Source organism: Bufo gargarizans, chromosome 1, assembly GCF_014858855.1.
Source record: "Bufo gargarizans isolate SCDJY-AF-19 chromosome 1, ASM1485885v1, whole genome shotgun sequence".
NCBI classification, from domain to species: domain Eukaryota; kingdom Metazoa; phylum Chordata; class Amphibia; order Anura; family Bufonidae; genus Bufo; species Bufo gargarizans.
The window spans coordinates 517,758,135-517,774,212 of NC_058080.1; the positions used below are offsets into that span (position 1 = coordinate 517,758,135).

The 16,078-nt window shown below is 47.1% G+C and overlaps 1 protein-coding gene across 1 annotated transcript in view; it reads right to left on the reverse strand.

The window, feature by feature from the left end:
* TMEM211 (transmembrane protein 211) overlaps positions 1-12,654 on the reverse strand; it is a 41,094-nt gene extending 28,440 nt beyond the window's left edge. Inside the window, exon 1 of the mRNA XM_044288826.1 lies at positions 12,524-12,654. The gene's annotated coding sequence lies outside the window, so the exon portion shown is untranslated. The remainder of the gene's footprint in view (positions 1-12,523) is intronic.
* Between the last annotated feature and the right edge of the window lie 3,424 nt (positions 12,655-16,078).

Below are 16,078 nucleotides of genomic sequence, written 5' to 3' on the forward strand. Positions count from 1 at the left end.
TACCAGGTCATTGTAAATTTTCCAAAACCTGATTAGGGGATCACCACTGAGTTTGTCATATACATTTTCATCACTCAGCAGCTCTATCATCTGTTGTTGATAATCTGATATTCATTACTACCACCCCCCCCCCCCCCTTATCCGCCATCTTGATTATTATATCCCTCATATTGGTTAATTCTGATAAGGCTGCTCTTTGTTTGAGACTCAAATTGTGTTCTTTTTTATCACATTCTAACCCCCCTCTGGAGAGAAATGGGCTAGCCCTACTTCCTGAACGAAGGGTGGGGATCAATTAGAGTTAGTCTAGTCTTCCCTAGACAGGGAAGGGTGTGCAGGGGCACTTCTCTGCTGGAAGTGCCCATGCCAGCCAGGGCACCCTAAGCTCTGCTGGCCATAGAGGCAGAAGCTATTAAGCCTCAGAAGCCAAGAGCCTGTGATACAACATGCTCAGGGACAACATGTGACATTTTTGTTCATAACTATACACACTAAGTCTCCTATGCCCCCACATAGTAATTACTACAAGAGAATTTAGACAAGCACATTCATAGTCGCAGGTGCACATCTATAGAGCTAGCATGCAGAAAGCAAAAACAAAACAAAAGGTAAGGCAGCACAACTAGTGATGTCCCCAACTATTCGCCGGCAAACATAGCTTGTTCGCGTTCGCCGCGGCGGGCGAACATATGCGATGTTCGGTCCACCCCCTATACATCATCATTGAGTAAACTTTGACCCTGTACCTCACAGTCAGCAGACACATTCCAGCCAATCAGCAGCAGACCCTCCCTCCCAGACCCTCCCACCTCCTGGACAGCATCCATTTTAGATTCATTCGGAATCTGCATTCTCAGTGAGAGGAGGGACAGTGCTGCTGCTGCTGATCTAATAGGAAAAACGTTAGCTAGGGCAGTGTTCTGTGTCCACAGACTCACCCGCTGTAAGGACAGCGTCCTGACAGCACCCCAAAAAGCCCTTTTCAGGGCTGGTACATCAGTCTGCTTTTTTTTTTTTTAATATATATATATATATATATATATATATACGGTACCCAATTTTTGTGTGAGGTACACCTGCATTTCATACATGACAGGGAAATTAATATAGTTAATCCGTCTGTTAGTTCAGTGGGTGACCTCAAAGAATAAGGAGAGAATAAAATAAGGGACGTGGCCCTGGTCGTGGTGCTGCTGGTGTTGGTGGAGCTCCTGTTGCAGGGAGAGGATGTGGCCGATCTCTGCCAGCTACAAGCCTAAATTATACATCTTCCTCAGGTGCACGTAGGCGACAGAACGTTCAGCGTTATTTTGTAGGCCTGAATACCGGTGTACGAATGGTGAGGCCAGAAGTAGAGGTGGTAGTAGATTGGGTGGTTAACAATGCCTCCAGTTCCTTCACATTGTCTCCCACCTGGTCCCCTGCTGAAAGCGCAGAGTTGGCACCTGCAGCCCATGGGCATCTGTCTTTCACCTCACCCCCTTGCAAATCAGCCAAGCAGTCTGAGCCCCAAGTAATGCAGCAGTCTCTTATGCTTTTTGATTACTCTGCTGGCAGGGTTTTCGTAGGTCATCAACCTAGCCCTGCCCCAGAAGTGGAAGAGATTGAGTGCACCGATGCCCAACCACTTATGTTTCAGGATGTGGACATGGGAGGATCACCGCAGCACGTCTCTGATAATGATGAAACACAGGTGCCAACTGCTTCTGCTTTCTGCAGTGTGAAGACCGGCAAGAAAGGCAGGGGTGAAGAGTAGGTGGAAGATGATGTGGAGGATGATGAGGTCCTAGACCACACATGGAAGCAAGGTCATGCGAGTAACGTGTGCAGTTCGGAGGAAGAGGTGGTGGTCACACAGCGCCAGCCACACAGTAAAAGAGGGAGCAAGGTGCAAAAGCAGAGTGGCCGTCCCCTAGCCAGTATGCCTTCTACTGCCCACCACACCCAGGGACTGAGCACACCAAAGCCAACTCCAAGAAGTTCCCTAGCGTGGCAGTACTTCAGACAATGTGCTGACGCCACAAGAAGCGAGTGGTTTGCACGCTGTGCAATCAGAGCCTGAAGTGAGGCATAAATGTTCTAAACCTGAGCACCACCTGCATGACCAGGCATCTAAATGCAAAGCATGAGCTGCAGTGGAGTAAACACCTCAAAAACCACGAAAGATCTCAGGCTCCTCCTGCTCCCTCTTCTGATGCAGTCTTGGCCTCTTCCTCCCCCTCTGGAGTGACAGTGGCACCTGCCACCCAGCAAACAGAGGATGTGGCCGCAACGCCACCTCCTTCGTCACCATCATCAAGCATCTCCACACTGTCCCATGGAAGCGTTCAGCTGTCCATCTCCAAAACACTGGAGAGAAAGAGGAAGTACCCCCCTACCCACCTGAAATCCCTGGCCCTGAATCCCAGCATTTCAAAATTTCCGACGGAAACTTTTAAAAACCTTATGGCGTCGGCTGTCCCACAGTACGTGGTTCCCAGCCACCACTATTTTTCCAGGTGAGCCATCCCTGCCCTGCACAACCAAGTGGTGGACAAAAATAGGTGTGCACTGCGCAACGCCATCTGTGACAAGGTCCACATAGCCACCTATATGTGGACCAGTAAGCACGGGCAGGGACGTTATATCTCCCTAACTGCACACTGGGTAAATGCGGATGGGCCTGAGGCGGATAGCAGTTTGGCATATGTCCTTCTGCCACCGAGGATTGCAGGACGTTTCTCTTTGCCTCCTGTTGCCTCGTCCTCCTACTCCAATTCCTCCTCTACCACCTCATCATCTGGTCAGTGTAACACCTTCACCACCAACTTCAGCACAGCCAGGGGAAGACGACAGCAGGTAGTTTTGAAACTTATCTGTTTGGGGGGAAAAAAAACACACCACGCAGGAGCTGGGAACGGACATGGAACAACAGACCGATGAGTAGTTGGTGCCACTGAGCCTCAAGGCTGGCCTGGTGGTGTGCAATAGCGGGCGAAATCTCGTAGCAGCTCTGGGCCTAGCCGGTTTGACGCACATCCCTTGCCTGGTGCATGTGCTGAATTTGGTGGTGCAGAGGTTCCTGAAAAATTACCCCGATATGTCAGAGCTGCTGCAGAAATTGTGGGCCATCTCTGCTCGCTTTCGGCGTTCTCACCCTGCTGCTGCTCACCTATCTGTGCTGCAGCGTAACTTCGGCCATCCAGGTCACGGCCTCATATGCGAACTCCACCTTGCACATGTTGGAAAGACTGTGCGAGCAGCAGCAGGCGATAGTGGAGTTTCAGCTGCAGCACGGGTGAGTAGCTCTGCGGAACAGCACCATTTCACCACCAATGAGTGGGCCTCCATGCGAGACCTGTGTGCCTTTTTGCTCTGCTTCGAGTACTCCACCAACATGGCCAGTGCCGATGACACCGTTCTCAGTTTTACTATCCCACTTCTATGTCTCCTTGAAAAAACACTTTGGGCGATGATGGAAGAGAATTTGGCACAGAAGGAGGAGGAAGAGGGATCATTTACAAGGGTTTCAGGCCAATTATTCACAAGTGGCTCCAAGGGTGGGTTCCTGCACCAACATGCGCCAGGTACACAATTGTCCAGCCAGGACACAGTTCTGGAGGATGACAAGGTGGAGGATATGGAGGAGGAGGAACCGTGTTCACAGCAGGGTGGCACCCAAACCAGTTCATGGGCATACCTGGTGCGTGGCAGGGGGGATACAGAGGACACAGACAATACACCTCCCAAAGAGGACAGCTTGTCGTTGCCTCTGGGCAGCAAGGCACACATGAGCAATTACATGCTGCAGTGTCTCCGCAACGACCGCTGAGTTGGCCACATTCTAACTTGTGCTGATTACTGGGTGGCCACACTGCTGGATCCCCGTTACAAGGACAACGTACCGTCCTTAATTCCGTCACTGGAGCGTGATCCTAAGATGCGCGAGTACAAGCGCACACTGGTAGATGCACTACTGATGGCATTCCCACCTGACAGCGGGGGCACAGTGGAAGCACAAGGCAGAGGAGGAGGAAGAGGTCGCCAATGCAGCTGGGGCACCGCCAGCACCTCAGAAGGCAGGGTTAGCATGGCCAAAATGTGGAAAAGCTTTGTCAGCACGCCACAACAACCAGCACCACCAGCTGATATGGAACGTCTGAGCAGGAGGCAGCATTTCAGCAACATGGTGGAACAGTACGTGTGCACACGCCTACATGTACTGACTGATTCGTCTGCCTCTTTCTACTTTTGGCTCTCCAAATTGGGCACATGGCCTGAGCTCGCCCTTTAAGCCTTGGAGGTGCTGTCCTCACCTGCGGCGAGTGTATTGTCCGAACGTGTGTTTAGCACGGCAGGGGGGGTGATCACAGACAAGCGCAGCCGCCTGTCCACAGCCAATGTGGACAAGCTCACGTTCGTTAAAATGAACCAGGCATGGATCTCACAGTACTTGTCTGTACCTTGTGCTGAGTAGACCAGTATACCGGCCGCACCCAGCCATTGTTTTACTCCAGCGCACTTTCTCTTTTCTATTTCCCAATGTTTTCGAGTCTTCCTAAATTTATTTTTTTTAAAAGTAAAGAAAAAATTATATAAAATAAAAAATAAAAAAAAACAGTTTTGGCAACCTCCTCCTCCACCACCGCTTCCACCTACACCGCCATGTCCACCACCTCCTCAACCTCCTACTCCACTTTGACCTCTGCCTCCTAGTTCAAGATTATTATTTTTATCTTTTTCTATTCTATGTTATTTTAAGTAATTTCCCTATCCACATTTGTTTGCAGGGCAATTTTCCTGCTCTTGCCCCCATTTTGCTTCCTTTTGCAGCCCTCTAGCCCTTACTATGTCTATTTTACAGACATTTTATTGCCCCAGTTCGTTCGAACTAGGTGAACCCGAACTTCCAGGTGTTCGCTCATCCCTAATTTTGATAAACCACTTGTCACTACCAGAGCTTTGAGACGTTCTCACAGCTCTGTTTCTCCACCCCTGTGATGATGTCACTACTAGAGCTTGGAGGAGTTCCCTCTGCCCTGTTTCTCAGCCCCTGGGATGTGGTCTTTACTTTCGGTTTCCTTCCTCCCAGCTGTCTCTCCTGTCTTTGATTTCGCTGCCTTTAAATCACCCCTCCTCCTTTGTAGAGGTGCGGATTATACTTTTCATTTGAGCTGTATCTTTCGCTTGAGTAGCTTCACCTGTGTGATATCTTTTCACTGGATCTGTGTTCTGCTGAAGCAAGTACTTCGGATATTGTCTGCTGACTTTGGATCTATTTTCACTGCAGCCGCAGCTCCGTCAGGTAAGTGTTCAGACATTGCGTGTTTCTGTTTCTTTGCTGACTGGATCCGAGGCGACCCCGGTTCCGTCCATATACTGAGCAGGGCACCGGTGGCCGTGCCCCTTCCACTATTGTAGGGGTTTCAGTGGTCATCAGCCTGAGGTACGCGGGCATGTCTCGATCCACCATATGGATCCGGACATGTGCATAGCAGCTTAGGGAGAGCTTTTAGGGTCTGACAGGGGTCACCCTTTATCCTCCCTAGTTTGGGTCCGGTCAGTTGCTATTTACTGTGTGTTGCTCACTTACAGCCGTGACACCACTTGTTATATTAGTTGTGTTGAGCTATTTAAATGTTTATTCTTGTTTGCTTCTTTTATTTCAAACAGCTAAAGGTGTGTACATTTGGCTAATAATATCTTAATTTGCAACTAGGGTTAACAAATTCTGAATGCAACTGAATGTGAAAAAAAAAACAACACTGTTCAGCTCACTGTCCCTCTAAGCCATTGTTACTCAACTCCAGTCCTCAGGGGCCACCTGCCGGTCTTGTTTTCAAGATTTCCTTAGTATTCGGCAGGTGATAGAATTTGTGTCAATGTATCAGGACTTACCACTATTTATCCTGTGGGATATTCTCAAATCATGACCGGCAGGTGGGCCCTGAGGACTGGAGTTGAGGAACACTGCTCTAAGCGACTTCTGAGTGGGTTCAAGCGGTCTCTTATTTTGTTTGAGAGATTCTAATCCAAGGTTCTCGAAGTAGGAATAAGCAGATTCACTTTAGAAGTGTCTCCAGAAGTGTTCCTGATCCTCTTTGTTCTACCATGAGGTCCATCACTATAGGTAGCAAACACTATTGCACATAATATACAACCATGGAAATTTTTCTTTCAAAGTTACTTCTTTATTATCAAATACCTCAGTAAAAGGTCTATCAGCTGCACCTACTACATTGACTGACATAGGGTACTTTCACACTAGAGTTAAAATTTTCCGGTATTGAGTTCTGTCATAGGGGCTCAGTACCGGAAAAAAACACATCAGTTTTGTCCTAATGCATTTTGAAAGGAAATCAATCCGTTCAGTTTGCATCAGGATGTCTTCCGTTCCATCCCTTTTACGGTATTTGGCTGGAGAAAATACAGCTGCATGCTGCGTTATTTTCTCCGGCCAAATTTCCGGAACACTTGCACTTGCACGCTAGTGTAAAACTATCCATAGAGAAATTATCATAATAAACATGATAGAGTGATTAGACATGATTACATGACAAAGTGGAAGAAGGAACTAGTCCAGGAGTTCATGACGGACACTTGGTTAAAATCAACTAATTATTTAAATAGACTAAATAGATATGTAGATCACTAAGTTTCAGATGGGTGACATTTTCACCCAGGTGCTGTCCAAGTTTAGACCTAACAGCACCCGGACTGAATTCAATTGCATGGGTATATTCACTTGGGCACTGAACCTGCTGGATGAGACTGTGTATTTTGTCTAATAAGGCCTGCATAGGATCCATGCCAGAAAAGGAAAACACCGCAGAGAAGTTTGCGGAGTCCTATGATTATGTCACATTAGGCTGGGAACACTGCAGCACTGAATTCCACCAAGACCACTGTCCCTACCTACTTGGACGATCTGTCCTACATAGCGGCCACTGACTGAGCGGGGTCCCTAACCTGACTATATTCACAGGAGCTAGTCTGGATAAACGGGTACTTAGACAAACGGGTCAAAACCTGAGAGTCATGTCATAGTCCCAAAAGAAAGACAAATGCAGGGTCAAATATTGAGCAGGGTCAAAACCAGGAGATAATGCCAAAGGTAGAGTCAGCAGACAGAGGCAAGGTCAGAGATCCAGAATCCAGAGAGCATACAACAAAGCTTGTGAGGCAGTAAAACCAATCACAGGCAACTGTGGCTAGAAATTGCTTGTTTGAATACCCAGCCAACGGGAAGCACATGATACTGGAGCCGAGCCGGATTCCACTTGGAATTCCTGCTCCCTGATAGGCTGCTCAGCCCTACTGTCAGCTGGGCTGGCTGTTAAAGTGGCTCCACATTAGAGAGGCCAAACTCACTGCAAGACCACAAACAGGTAAGTGCAAGACATAACCCACTGCTTACTGTCTTGTTGACTATTCTTTAGTCAATCAAGAGAGCTTTAAGTAATGTGATGACATAAGGTTTATGACCTGCCTTCCTTCCCTTCTCCCTTCCTTTCAATCTTTTGTTCTTTCCCTGTAACTAATAATATTCTGAAGATAAAATGCAGAGCATATCAGATCTCTGTTCTGGAGACTCAGCATCCACACTAGTAGTACAGTTTTTCTTCTATTTCTTCTTTTTTTTTTTTTTTTTACTATTATGGTATAATAGCCACCTATGAATAAAACACGGAGCTGATAAAAATATCTAGAAACATTTATAAGTTTCTGGTCCAGAATTACTAATTAACCAGCTCCGGACCGCCTAACGCAGATTTGCGTTCCGGAGGTGGCAGCTCTGCGCAGAGTCACGCATATACGCGTCATCTCGCGAGAGCCGTGATTTCCTGTGAACGCAAGCACACAGGCGTGCGCGTTCACAGGATCGGAAGGTAAGCGAGTGGATCTCCAGCCTGCCAGCGGCGATCGTTCGCTGGCAGGCTGGAGATGTGATTTTTTTTAACCCCTAACAGGTATATTAGACGCTGTTTTGCTAACAGCGTCTAATATACCTGCTACCCGGTCCTCTGGTAATAAAACATTCTAAGAACTCGCCATGCCCCTCACGGAATACCCGGGGGTGTCTTCTTTCCAAAATGGGTTCACTTGTGGGGTAGTTATACTGCCCTGGCATTTTAGGGGCCCATATGCGTGAGAAGTAGTTTGCAATCAAAATCTGTAAAAAATGACCGGTGAAATCCGAAAGGTGCTCTTTGGAATGTGTGCCCCTTTGCCCACCTACGGCGATACCAGATGTGTGACACTTTTTTGCAGCCTAGGTGGGCAAAGGGACCCACATTCCAAAGTGCACCTTTCGGATTTCACCGGTCATTTTTTACAGATTTTGATTGCAAACTACTTCTCACGCATATGGTCCCCTAAAATGCCAGGGCAGTATAACTACCCCACAAGTGACCCCATATTGGAAAGAAGACACCTCAGGGTATTCCGTGAGGGGCATGGCGAGTTCCTAGAATTTTTGTTTTTTTGTCACAAGTTAGTGGAATATGAGACTTTGTAAGAAAAAAAAGAAAAAATAAAAAATCATCATTTTCCGCTAACTTGTGACAAAAAATAAAAAGTTCTATGAACTCACTATGCCCATCAGTGAATACCTTAGGGTGTCTACTTTCCGAAATGGGGTCATTTGTGGGGTGTTTGTACTGTCTGGGCATTGTAGAACCTCAGGAAACATGACAGGTGCTCAGAAAGTCAGAGCTGCTTCAAAAAGCGGAAATTCACATTTTTGTACCATAGTTTGTAAACGCTATAACTTTTACCCAAACCATTTTTTTTTTACCCAAACATTTTTTTTTTATCAAAGACATGTAGAACAATAAATTTTGTGAAAAATTTATATATGGATGTCGTTTTTTTTTGCAAAATTTTACAACTGAAAGTGAAAAATTTCATTTTTTTGCAAACAAAATCGTTAAATTTCGAATAATAACAAAAAAAGTTAAAATGTCAGCAGCAATGAAATACCACCAAATGAAAGCTCTATTAGTGAGAAGAAAAGGAGGTAAAATTCATTTGGGTGGTAAGTTGCATGACCGAGCAATAAACTGTGAAAGTAGTGTAGTGCAGAAGTGTAAAAAGTGGCCTGGTCATTAAGGGGGTTTCAGCTAGCGGGGCTGAAGTGGTTAAAACAGTACTTAAAACAGTAACATAAGCTTAGACATCTTGTGCAGACCTGCACTAAAATTATCACAGTGGCCCAGGCTGAATGATAAATGTAGTGCAGGTATAGACACTTTCTAAAAAATTAGATTCGTACGATTTGTTGAATTTTTAGGACTAATGCACATGAACGTATTTTTCGTTCATATCCGTCCCTTTTTTTTTTGCAGCCCGTATGCGGAACTATTCACTTCAATGGGGCTGCAAAAACTGAAAATGACTCTGTGTGCATTCCGTATCCGTATGTCCGCAAGTCTGTTCTGCATGTCCTATTCTTGTCAGTTTTGCGTACAAGGACAGGCATTGTTAATGTATCCGCAAAAAAACAGATGTAACACAGACGTGTTGCAGATCCATGTTTTTGCAGATCGTGTGCATGAGCCCTTAGACTTAATTCACACTTCACTTATTTGGTTAGTTACAGGTCAAAAACTAACCAAAAAAATGATTTCTGAACTCAGCCTTACAGGTCAATGTTAGCGTCAGGTATAATAGACTTAACCATGCAGTGGCCAAAGATTCTACTATAGAGTGAAAGAGTGGTCTCCTTTTACACCGTTGTCAGCTGATTCCACATAGATTTCTACAGAACCTGTTCTGTTACACGCTGATACAAGTAGTGGCCCCAAGACAGTGGAGTGGACAGGGTGCCGTCCTGTTTAGTATTCGGCGCAGGAGCAGTGAGTGAAGGATGCTCTCCTGCTGCCAGCTTCCTCACTGTGCCTGCGCCGAAGGAAGGAAGCCGGCAGCAGGAGTGCGTCCTTTACTCACTGCGCCTGCGCCGAATACAAAACTGGACAGCGCAGGCGTGAGATTCACGGGACACTGAGGAGAACTCGAAAGTCAATCAACTGGACCTAAGGGTGCGTAGACCGAGCCTCTAGGTGCTGAAGCAACAACCTAATAGCACCTAGAGGCTTATTAGCATATTTTAAAAGTGTTTATTTTAGGAGAACGGCGGCAGGCAGGGAGTTATAAAGCACACTGTTATGTACTGCGACCTTAGCACATTGCTAATGTCAGTCAGCTACATATCGGTATTTCTCATGACAGAAACCCTTTAAAGGGAACCTGTCACCTCCTAAATGCATGTAAACCCACCAGTAGTACCTCAGGGTATCCCGCAGTGTGATACTAATCATACTTTTCATCCTGCAGTCCGATGCTGCATAAGGTCAGAAAACGATCTTTTATCCTCCATCCGTGCAAATTTACATGTCACCTTGAAGTCAAGGGGGCAGTGGCCTCCTTGCTTCAAGTCAAGGTAACCACGCCCCCTCTTGCTTTTGAGTGACAGCCCGCAATTCGGCTTCGCCTTCCGAAGTCTCGATCATGCGCAATGCCCTCTATTTTACTGCGCAATACCATGCCCTGACAGAGGGGCACCGCACATGCGCAATAATTTTACCCTGTCACTCGAAGGCAAGAGGGGGCGTGGTTACCTTGACTTGTGCAGTCCTTCTGCTGCTGGTGGGTGGTTTCTTCACTAGGCGGGTGAAGAAAAGTGCTCATTAGAGACTCCAGACTTAAGTTGCTACTGATGGAGCTGGTGCTGGTGCTGCTCCTGCCCCCCTCCAGCAGTCATGGCAGTGGAAGTATGAGCGCAGATGGCCCCCTGGTCAGACCTGCATGAGTATGGGTGATGACGCACATTGGCAGTGGTCAACTGACTACATAGGATGTCTCGATAGTAGCTCAGTTTATCCTTCCTCTTAGCGGGTGGAAAAAAGGCCCCATTTTGGAGCGGTAGCGAGGTTCTAACATGGTTCTAACATGGTGGAGAGCCAGTAGTCATCCCTCTGCCGAATGGTGATAATATGGCTGTCATTATGCAAGCAACTGGCCATTTGCGCAATAGACTCAGGGGGGATTTTCTGCCTCTATCTCCACTGCATTCTGCCACAGTGTCTCTGGGTCATCTGCCTGGTCTGCCTCATCACCCTGTAGTTCCTCCTGCTCCTGTCTCATGTACAGATAAACCACCCATTTCTGTATACATTGCTTGTGTGTGAATGTCCTCCTCCTCCACAACCAGTTCAGCCCCTACGTGGCCGTGAGATGTAGGCACCAAGTCTCCTGTCCCCTGGCTAGCAGATTTATCAGCATCTACTCCAGGACGTGAAGAAGAGGAACGACATTGTTCATCCCATAGTCCTGGTGACTGAGAAATAAAATGGAGCAAACGGCAGGTGTCACACATGAGCTGCCACTGGTAAAGTCGAAGTTACATGGGGGAGTACTCCTGTGTCCCTGGATCATCAAGAAATGGTTCACGGCCTTCCTCTGAACATATAGTCGATCCAACATGTGGAGAGTGGAGTGGAAACATTGCATATGAGGCGATGTTGGGGGAATGCTATTCTGGATTTGCAGCTCAAGGAGGGCACGTTTTGTAGTGCAAGTGTGGCTAAAGTGCATGCACAGTTTCTTGGCCATTTTCATGGTGTCTTCAGGAACTGCTTTACAACCAGATTAAAGACGTGCTCCTTGCAGGGCGCATGGGTCAGCCCTCCTTGATGCAGCACCAACACAATGTTCTTTCTGTTATTGATGACCATGGTTCTGATCTTCAGTTGGCAATAAGAAAGCCAGCAGTCGATTTGCTCTTGAAGAATGAGGAGCAGTTGCTCCCCGGTGTGAATCCGTTCGCCCAGGCAAAGAACAGTGTGACACTGCCGTGCTCTGCATAGGTGGTATGCCACACTGACTTCCTCCAATGACTTTATGAAAAAGTAGGGAATTTGACCCCCACCACTGCGTGCTGACTGCCTGCCGCTGCCTCTATCAACCCCTGCCCTGCTAGTTGTTTCCGAACAGGAAGGCTCCTGAGTAGCAGACGGTCTACCCCTGGCACATTTGGCTTCATATTTCACATTGCTGCCACCCTTCAGACTTACGCCCATGCTTGCACCCTGCTGGCTCACTCACTGTCTTACGCATTGTTGGTTGTGGGTTAGAGAAGACACTAGTAGCTTGTGAAGAGGCAGAATTTGGTTTACTTGTGTGGATTAGGTTAAAAACATACAAGACATTTCAGCAAACTGATGAAGTCCCCTCTTAACCCGGCTCCCATGTGCGATTGGCTACATCATCATCCACTACTGTCTGCATGTCACTGATGTCACCCTCACCAGTCTAATGGCCGTGTGCCTGACCGCTTGCAACACCTGCTCCCATTTGACTCTCATGGTCGCTACTTGCCCACCTAGAGGAGGAAGCAGCAGATCTCACCTCCAAATCTTGGCTAGGCAGTAGCTGCTGACTGTCCTCAATAAGCTCGTCCTCACTGAAAAGCAGAGCAGAGCCGACAGCATACAATACTTCCCGAGTCATCTTATACGCCAGTATACGGCGTGCTAAAACTTACTTCCTAGCCGGACTGGAGAAGCTGTTCTTCTCCAGCTTCAGGGACAGGCGCCCTTTAGCTGAGCCACCGTGCGCTGCATCCCGGCCAGCCACTCCTGAAGCAGCCCCCTCTTCCTGCTCTCAGTGGTTTTCTCATGCCGGCAGTATCACATTGCAGACTACCGCTCAGATTGTCTTGAAGACAGGGAGGGCTGGGCAGGCAGGGAGAGCTGACCCACCCAATCCAAGCAGGCTTTGTATGCAGTGAGCAGAGAAAATACCGGTACATTGCTTGAAGTGATTGGCTGGTTGTATACTGGGTTGGATTGGCGATTCTGAGGGAAGGCAGGGGGGGAGCAGGAGCATCTGCACTTCAGCCAATTCTAATGTTGGCGGATCTCTAATGAAGTTTTGGTGTGCGTCTTATCTGTGGTGAAAAAACAGAGTCTATCTGGGGAGCAGATACATGTAGTGGTGAATACAGTACAGCACCAGTATCTGTACATACAGTACAGCACCAGTATCTGTACATACAGTACAGCACCAGTATCTGTACCTGTTCATACAGTACAGCACCAGTATCTGTACATACAGTACAGCACCAGTATCTGTATAGGTTCATACAGTACAGCACCAGTACATACAGTACAGTATACAAATCAGGGCTTTTTTTCTGGCGGAATGCACCAAAACGGCGTTCCGCCACCTTTTGACATCGCAGCCTGCCATGCTCCAGCATCGCAGGCTGCAATGTATCAGCGGGGAGGGACTGGGAGGATTAGCTGGGGGCCAGTGCGTTCACTGTGCTCCGGCTCCGCCGCTCCAGTACAGTTATAAAATGTGTAAAATGAATAATGATTCTATTCATGCTGCCCCCTCTGTAGTATAACATTCAATATATCCATCCTACTCACAGGGTTACTGTTATCATAATGCAGGCCGGCTGGGCAGACGAGCGGCAGCGTCACTGACTGACGTCACGTGCCTGCCCGACCTACTTTATGAATGAAGCAGGCGGCGCAGGCACGTGACGTCAGGCAGTGACGCTGCCGCTGGTCTGCCCGGCCGGCCTGCATTACAATAACAGTAGCCCTGTGAGTAGAATATATTGAATGTTATACTACAGAGGGGGCAGCATGAATCATTATTAATTGAAACACATTTTATAACTGTACTGGAGCGGCAATGGGGGGGTTTGTGGATGGCACTGTTATGGGGTGGGGGGTCTGTGGATAGCACTGTTATGGGGTGGGGGGGTCTGTGGATGGCACAGTTATGGGGTGGGGGGTCTGTGGATGGCACTGTTAAGGGGGGGTCTGTGGATGGCACTGTTATGGGGTGGGGGGTCTGTGGATGGCACAATTAAGGGGGTCTGTGGATGGCACTGTTATGGGGTGGGGGGTCTGTGGATGGCACTGTTATGGGGTGGGGGGTCTGTGGATGGCACTGTTATGGGGTGGGGGGTCTATGGATTGCACTGTTAAGGGGGGTCTGTGGATGGCACTGTTAAGGGGGGTCTGTGGATGGCACTGTTATAGGGTGGGGGGGTCTGTGGATGGCACTGTTATGGGGTGGGGGGTCTGTGGATGGCACTGTTAAGGGGGGGGTCTGTGGATGGCACTGTTATGGGGTGGGGGGGTCTGTGGATGGCACTGTTATAGGATGGGGGGGTCTGTGGATGGCACTGTTATAGGATGGGGGATCTGTGGATGCCATCCACAGATCCCCCATAACAGTGCTATCCCCAGATCCCCCATTAACAGTGCCACCCCCATCTGGGGGGTTTCTTTGCTGGGCTGGACTTTAATAGCCCCCCTCCAAATTTTACTTGCATCCCTGTTCTCTAAAGGGGCGGTTTTAGGGGGCGGTCCTAGGGGTGGGTAGGGGCGTGGCCAGGGGAGGGGGGGTGAGTTCCACCACCTTTTCTCTGAGAAAAAAAGCCCTGATACAAATGGCTAACAGTCAAGACCCCATCATGGCTCTACCAGCAAGAAGAAAGAAATATGAAGCCAGTTTCAAACTTAAAGGGAACCTGTCACCAGTTTTATGGTGTCCTAACTAAGGGCAACATATATAAGTGACTGATTCTCTTAGCACAATGCTGGGTCACTTTATTTAATTGACCCAGTCAATCTGCCAACATCTTGTATTGAAAAGCTCCAGCTGATAATGATGAGTCATGAATATTCATGAGCTCCTGACTCTCCCCGCCCACTTGCTGCTGAGTGACAGTTTGTTTCCATAGGAATCAGCAGCAGGTGGGCAGGGGAGTGGCTATAGCTCTGAATTAAATATACACTGGACTCGATGACATCACGCTGAACTCAAATCAGCTAATTAGCATGTAGCATCTTTGTGTGTATATTATGAGGGAACCATCTGTCACACCAGTAAGTGAATACATCTAAGGCACTTTTTAGTAGTTAATGATTGTATATAATTAGTTAGATTATAATCAAATATCCACATGACAGGTTCCCTTTAAAGTTGTAAACTTTGCCATGGAACATAATAGCTGCACTGCTGCAAGACAATATGGAGTAACAGAAAAGATGGTTTGGGACTGGAAAGCAAATGAAAAAGCATTAAAGAGTATTCCAAGGGGTAAGTGTGCATTAAGAAGAGGCACCCCACATTTGCCAGAACCCGAAAAACACGTAGCAGACATGGTGAATGAGCATCGCCAAAACTGTTATGTAGTGACACGAAATAAAATACGTTTGTTTGCACTTCAGTGGGCCAAATCTAATCCTGGTGTACTAGATTCTTGGAAAGGCATATTATGGTACTGAGGCAAAAGATGAAAATTGCACAACAATTACCTGCAGATCTTGATGCTAAAGTAAATAGCGTTGGAGGGGTAGTCATATACGGCGAGTATAGCCCAAACCCTATATTTTAACTGGAAAAGTTGGGGGTCGACTTATACACCCAGTCGTCTTATACGCCGGAAAATACGGTATGTATAAAAGAATGTGAACCCCCTAAAATCAGTAGTATCAGGTCGCTCTTTCACCCCAATTACAAAATGAAGGATAAATCAATTTACTTATGTATAAAATGATGTGAACACCCCAAAATCTGTTGTATTAGGCTGTATTTCACCCCAATTACAGAATCAAGGTTCGACGGAATTACTTATGTATAAAAGAAACGCGAACACCTCAAAATCAGTAGTATCAGACCGCAATTTCACCCCAATTACAAAATGAAGGGTTAACAGATTTACCTATGTATAAAAGAACATGAACCCCAAAAATCAGTAGTATCAGACCGCTATTTCACCCCAATTACAGAATCAAGGATTTATGGAATTACTTATGTATAAAAGAACGTGAACCCCCCTCCCAAATCAGTAGTATCAGATCCTTTTCACTCCAATTACAGAATCAAGGATTAATAGAATTACCTACGGTATGTATAAAAGAATGTGAACATCCTAAAATCAGCAGTATTAGAACGGTTTTTAACCCCAATTAGTGCAGCAAGGTGTAATAGAGTGGCTTCTCTATTAGCCAAGCGTTACACTGTTCAATTGGCCCCTGCATTCTCCCAATAGTGTGGATAAAGTCTCCCT